This window comes from Arachis ipaensis, chromosome B6, assembly GCF_059453495.1.
Source record: "Arachis ipaensis isolate K30076 ecotype BB chromosome B6, ASM5945349v1, whole genome shotgun sequence".
NCBI lineage: Eukaryota > Viridiplantae > Streptophyta > Magnoliopsida > Fabales > Fabaceae > Arachis > Arachis ipaensis.
In genome coordinates, this window is record NC_142441.1 from 67,460,919 (window position 1) to 67,468,309 (window position 7,391).

Genomic DNA, 7,391 nt, shown 5'->3' on the forward strand with positions numbered 1-7,391 from the left:
ATTCTTGGTTATAGTTTCCACCTTAGTTGTAGTTGCCACCTTGTTGATTATATCTTTGATTTGGGTGATCATAGAAGTTATGAGTAGCTGCCACAGTGTTGTCTTCCTGTTGGAGCTGCGGACATTCATCAGTATAATGACTATAATCAGCACAGATCCCACATACTCTTTGTGGAACTAAATGTTGGCTTTGCTGTGGTGGGAAAGGCTGAGCTTTATGTGTTTGTTGTTGGTTTAACTGCATCTGCTTCAGTAGTTTGGTCATTTCACATATGCTTTGGGTAAGAGCAGTAGTTTCAACGCTAGAGAAAACCTCTGCAATAGCTTTTGAGTGGCTACGCCTCTGCCTGTGATTCCTAGTGGACTCAGCTAAGTCGCTGATCAGTTGCCATGCTTCATCTGCGGTCCTGTACTTCTTCAGGGAACCATTACTAGCACCATCCAGTGTTGTCTTATCCTGGGGGTTCATGCCTTGAGTGAAGTAGCTGATCAATACTAGTCTATCAATCATGTGATGGGGGCACGCGTCCAGGAGATTGTTGAAGCGCTCCTAGTATTCATAGAGAGTCTCAGATTCGCCCTGAACAATCATTGAAATCTCTTTCCTCAATCTGTCAGAAACTTCAGCTGGAAAGTATTTTTCCAAAAATTCTCTTCTAAGAGTATCCCAGTTAGTAACAGTTGCTTCAAGTTGGGTGTAGTACCATTCCCTCGCTTTTCCCTCAAGAGAAAATGGGAAAGCAGTTAACAGAATAGAAGTTTCATCTGCACCATGACGCCTAACAGTAGAACAGGCTGTCTGGAAATCCCTAAGGTACTTAATAGGCTCCTGAGCAGGTAAGCCATGAAACTTGGGCATTAAGTTGATTAGTGCAGTCTTTAGTTCAAAATCTGCAGCTAGATTTGGATGACGTACTTGATATGGTCGCAGTGTAAAATCTGGGGCTCCTGCCTCCTGGAGAGTAATCCTCCTAGGTGATGCCATGTTACCTGCACGTGAATCAACTGAATCAGTAGTAAATGAGCTTGTCTCGCTCTCAGATGGCGGTTCAAATTCGCCCTCAGATGAGATTGCTGAATCGATAACAATCACTTCACCACCCTCAGAGGCTAACCGACGTCGAGCTCGCCTAATACATGAAAGAATTCTTTCAATTTCAGGATCAAAAGATGCTAAGCTCGGATCAGGCAACAAACGCGTCATTCAATGAGAAAGACATATAGCTCATGGTAACAAAATAAAAATAAAATATGCGAATAAAATAAAATATGTACACTAATTAATAATTTAGCACACTATTGCAACTCCCTGGCAACGGCGCCAAAAATTGATGGTGGCGGAAATCGACCAGTTAAGATATTTAATAAACAAAATGCGTTGCAAGTACAGTTCTTAACCAGCTAAGATCCGCCTTCTCAATTTAAAAGGGGTTGTCACAAAAATTAAAATTAAAAATACTGGGAGTATGAGTCCCAGGTCGTCTCCCAACGAGTTACAGGAAAGAATGCTAATTTATCAATTAGAAATTTTCCAGAAGGTTTAAATTGGATAATAAGTAATTAAAATAATTATAAATTGAAGCAATAAAACTAAGAATTATTATTAATATAAAAAGCCTTGACTAGGGAGTTGATTAATCGGAAGTTCTATCCTTGTTGGAATCTTCTCAAGTGTAATGTAAAGCGGTTGTTGTTTTCACTTAGTTAACCCTTACTGAGTAAAGGAAAGTCAAGTTATGGACTAATTCTTATCCGCAGATCCTAGTCCTTTCCCTTGGGAAGGTCTAGCGTTAGTAGATATAGAATTAGCTAACAATGTCCAAATTAACTAAGCACTTGAGCATTCCAACTCGAGTGTCACCTCTTAATCAACTTTCATGTCAAGTAGAGAATCTACTCCATTGACATGGAATTAATATTCATACAAATATAAGAAAACATAATTAAATGGAATAAAATAGAGACTTAAAATTAATTAAAAATAAAAGTAACTCTATATATTAATAAATTCAAAATGCAACATACTTATTTGAATAGGGTCAATAATCAACTTAAAAGAGTAAAGGAATAAGGAAACAAACTAAAGTGATGTCTTTACGGAGGTAATGATTCTTCAGCATCCAAAAATCCAAAACAAAAGCATAAACTACTAATGTAAAGCTAATATAGATTTAGATCTAAAACTAAGAATAATCCTAATCTCAATGAATCTGAATGTGTGTGGATGCGTGTTGAGTTTCTGCATGTTCCCTAGCTTTAATCTGTGTTTCTGGGCCAAAAACTGCGTAAAAATGCGGCCCGAAATCGCCCCCAGCGTATTCTGTTATTTTTGCAGATCGCGCAGGTCACGCGTACGCGTCATCCATGCGTTCACGTTATTCAGCGCTTTTCCTTGTCACGCGTTTGCGTCGTCCACGGGTTCGCGTCATTCATACAGACCTCAATCCACGCGTTTGCGTCAGACACGCGTTCACGTCGCTGTGATTTCTTCATTTCGCGCGCTCGCGTGAACCATGTGCTCGCGTCATTGTTCACTGGTCATCTCCTTAATTTCTTGTGTTCCTTCCATTTTTGCAAGCTTCCTCTCTGTAACAACCCAACTTCCAATACGTCATGATCGTACCAAAAGTAAGGCGTTACTGACCTGTTTTCCTTATTAACTATTTACTATTAAGTCTTTAGTTCGATATCACGATTCAATTTTAGTAAAAATACCAGAAATTTTTGTTTTTATTAATTAAAATCATATAGCAAACATCACCAAGTAATAATAATCACATAATTATTAATAATAGTAATATTATACAAAAGAATTTAAATAAAATTCAGGTACAACTCCTATCCCTCTGCATAAAATAAAACCTTAAGCAGTAAGGGCGAGGGAATTCTATGAAAGAAACTCCAGTCATAAACTTAACTCGTAAGTAAATTCTAGAATCGCCCGCAGCTTCAAACTGAATCTTCAAACCTATGTCACTGAAAGGGTGGAAGATTTTCGGGTGAGAACAAACCACACGTTCTCAGTAGGGAATGGGAATGCCGTAAAAGTAATGATTAACATGCAAATAATTAACTTTGCTTAATAAACATTCTTTGTCAACCCTTTGAAATACTTTTTAATCTTACTTTAGATAAATAGTTACTTTCTTTAGATTCCTAAACCCAAAACAGATCTCAATCACAAAATTTGCCATATTAAATATTTTTCAGCCACATAATTGATTCTCAGTCACAACAAACAGTTATCAATCATCTTTATACATTCACAAACTACTAGCACCAGTAAGTAACTCAATTAATCACACAAACAAATCACAATAAAACAAACACAATCACAGAGAAGTAATATAAGCAAACACAACTAAATGCAAATGCACAACCAATATGATGCATGTCTGTCCTAAGCAGGCCATGAGCTCACGTGTCGGTTTACACCCTGCAGCCCGACATTACCCAGGAACAAGTCCCAGATATGGCTTCCCTTTGTGTCCTTAGTGCATATGTGTCGGTGGTAAGAATATCGCTCCTTCGTGACTATCGGCAGTCGGCGCAAAGCCCGACCCCATAATATACGCACAAGGGGAAACAGTGATCCTCAGTTCGTGGGCGTCCCCGAGATCATTTCACAAACAAAACAGAGATCTTCAGTTCATGGGTTATACCCGAGATCAATACACAGCAAACATTGATCTTCAGTTCATGGGCTATACCCGAGATCAACATACAACAATTCATGGGTTATTCCCGTAATCAATGATTATCAGTCCGTGAATTTTTCCCGCATATAAAACAAATAACAATCTATAGGTTTTCCCCGAGATCAATGATCATTCAGTTCGTGGGTACTTTCCGAATTTTACCAATTATCAATTCATGGATTTTCCCCGTAGTTAAACAACTAACAGTTCGTGAGGTTTTCCCGTATTTTATCACTTTTCATTTTCCTTTCTAAAACTCAACAATCCATATATCAGTTCCTCATTCTCTTTTCCCTTTGAATCCTTAACATATTTTCTTAAACCTTTCTTAACTTTCTCAAGCATTCGTTCGCAAAAATCTCAATCATCAATTCAGTTCATAATCTCTGCTTTAGCAACCTTGAGTCAAGCCAACTTTAAAACTATTTTTCAGTTTAGTCCTCTATCAAAAGACTCAAGAAAATCATTTATTTTAATTTCATTAAACACCTTTCAAAACATAGCCTCTCATTAGAAGTAATCAAATAAAACTTAAATAATCATTTTTCAAATCAAAATCTTCTAAAATAACTTCTCAAATAAAACCTCAAATTTTATAAAATTTCGGCAGCACCTCCCCTAAAACTCGGACTTAGCCACCCTTACGGGTTCCCTCTTTCTCAACAAGTCTCCCCCTTTCCTCAACAATTACCAAATAAGAGGTTCTCAAATCAGTCAGAAAATTCACAATTTACAATAGCCAACAGTTCGGTCATAACCCACAATTTCCACATAACCCATCAATTCAACTTTCACCTCATCAATTCGTAACTAACTTTCACTTATCATAGGATTCTTTCAAAATTAAACTCAATAAACTAGTATTCCAAGAAACTTGGTGTTGAGGTAATTTGGTCACAATAAAAACTTGTACCATCTCTCTTATAATTCTGTTATTGTTTCCTAAGAAAATGCAAAAAAACAGCAGCAAGTAGTAAGTTTGATAAATTCTTTAAAAATCCAGTTTTCACCCAATGCCTTTCAAAATTCACGACCTCAAACAAGACTCTTTTAGCTTTTTATTGAATCAAATTCCAGATTAATACCATGTCATATGAAAAAGTTATGAAGTGAGAAACACAGCTAGGCCTTTTAGAATTCGGTTTCCAAAATCCAGTGAGTTATCCATACTCTTTTCAACATATCTACTTGGTTAAATAGGATATTGACATGAAATTTAAAATAAAGATTGTGGACACAGGAAGCTTGAAAATACCGTTAGTTTCAGCTCAAATACTTACCAGAATTGAAAGTTAAGTGAGTTGGAAGTTGGTGCTTCTGCAGTAAAGAAACAGAATTTTCTGCAGAAACCATCAGTCTTCAAAAATTCATTTCTCCCAAAATACTCATCAATAAATTCTGAATTTTTTATGAGATGCTCAAAACACAGTAAAGTTTCATGAAAAAATAGTTTCATTCAAGTATATGACCTGGGATGCTCCCAAAAATTGATTCTTTCTACTGTCATGTATGCAGAAATTCTGCCTTAAGCATTTTCAACAACCTTACTTATCAAAAACCACATTTGAACTTATAACCCTTCCAAAATCATACGTTTAACCTCTTTCCAGTTATTCAAAATTGTCTTCATTACCAACACAGCCCAAGAACCCAGAATCAATAATTCACACGATGTCAAGTACTTAAGCATCATCAAACCTTTTCTTTTCTACACTATGCCAAGCATAATTTTTCATATACACTCATCATCATTCAAACACACAATAACTCATCAACTCACACCAGCAAGCTCAGCAACAAAAGTAATACCATTTATTCTATCCCTTACAACATTCAGTACGCACAATCATCAAATCAATCACCAACTACAGTTATAATTCAACTCAATTCCATCCATATCAGAGAAAACAATATCAATTACAACTTCAAACACTCACAACAAAGCCCAAAGACATTCGCAGCCTTAACCTGAATTCAATAATCCAATTGAAGCACTAAAACATCATCAAACTTATTCCAAATTTCACAACCTCAAACCAAGCTTATTTTTATCAATTAGTCTCTCATAACAACAAAACTAATTACATTCACAGCAATAATCAAAACTCAATTCATCAGTTATCCATACCACAGCTTTTCAATAATTAACTCGGCATATTTCAATTTAATAAACTATACTAAATTAATCATTATTCACAACAGCATCTAAATTCAATCCCAGCTCAGAATAATCACAACAACTAACTAATTTCAAATGCATTTCAAATCATTCATGTCAATTAAGAAATTCTTAACCATTTGCACTTATCCAAATAACTTTGTAGGCATTCTAAATTAAAAATGTTTAACTTTAAAAATAAATGCCCTACCTCAGTTAGTCGAAACCCACAAAATTAAACGTGACTCCAATTTCGTTCTAACTCGCATCAGCAACAACAGCAGCTCTAACAGTTTCCTGATGGCATCAACAGTATGCCCTATGATAGTTCTAGCAGTAAACAGGGAAAATAGAGTAGCAACACTGAAAAAAAACATAGGTTTCCTTAGTTAGAACAGGTGAAAGACATAGGAATAGGATAGAAGCAGAGCAAGGATTAAAGCTCACGGTCTCAAAAATGGAGAAATTGGAACCAAATCAATAGCTTCAATGGCAGCTCTGATGGCAGCAGAGGCTCCGGCAGCTGCGAGAACCAGGACCAGAAGCAGATCCGAGCAAGCCTCCCTTCCAAAACTCCAGAAGCAACACCAGTTCCAACAAGGCTCGACGGTGGTAGCGGCCGACTTCAGTGCTGGCGACGCCGGGCAGAACGGTGACGGTAAAAGCTCGGCGCGGTGGCTAGTCTTCAGCAGCGGTGGCGACAGCAACGCTCCCAGTTCCTCCTCTTCGTGGTTCTTCTCAGGCGACGGGACGACAGCAAGGCGCGACGCTACTCTCCTCTGTTTCTCTCTTCCTTCTCGACACGCGTGGATGGCACGACAGCAAGCAAGACACAGCTGGGTGTGACGGGTTCGGTGGAGTCACAGCGACGGTGACGCGACGGTGCAACTTCGACGGTGTTCGGCTCCTCAGCGGCTTCAGAACTGACGGCGACGTGACCTTGCTACAGCGGCGGCGATGGCAAGGCGAGCTAGCAACGGCTGCACGGCGATGGGCATGAATAACGGCACAGGCGAGATGCGGCGGCGGCGAGCTGGACGGCGCAGAGTGCGGCTCCCTCTTCTCCGATTCCAAGCCCTCAGTTCTCCCTTCTCATTTCTGTGTTTCTTTCTTTTTTTGTGTGTGGTGTGTTTAGGAAGAAAGGGGGTGGGGTACGGCTGAGTGTGGTGAGGTAAAGGGGTTAGGGTTTCTCAATTTAGGAATTTAGGGTTTCTGAGTTTGATTTGGGAATTAGGGTTAGAAATTAGGATTTTATAAAAGAATAATGAATAGCTATGAATAGATATTTTGATAAAATTGAAGAGTATGATAATTTTAAAATCAAATATACTCTCTTAAAAATATTTAGGAACATTATTTATCAAGATATTGCCAAGTTCAATCAATTATTTCTAATTTACATTATAAAATGAACAAGTTAATTATATTTTGTAAAGTACAATTTAAATTCAAATATCAATTTTCTAGATTAAATCATATAAGTCTCTATTATTTTTCTATCTCTGAAACTTTAATTTTAATTTATAAAATAATTA

At 37.5% G+C, this 7,391-nt stretch overlaps 1 long non-coding RNA gene across 1 annotated transcript; it reads right to left on the reverse strand.

Annotated features, from left to right (window-relative positions):
- Window positions 1-2,748: 2,748 nt before the first annotated feature.
- Window positions 2,749-6,989, reverse strand: LOC148561165 (uncharacterized). Its single transcript, XR_015885775.1, has 3 exons — window positions 6,304-6,989; window positions 6,068-6,219; window positions 2,749-2,976 (listed from the first exon to the last, which is right to left on the reverse strand). It is a non-coding gene; the product is annotated as an uncharacterized LOC148561165 (long non-coding RNA).
- Between the last annotated feature and the right edge of the window lie 402 nt (window positions 6,990-7,391).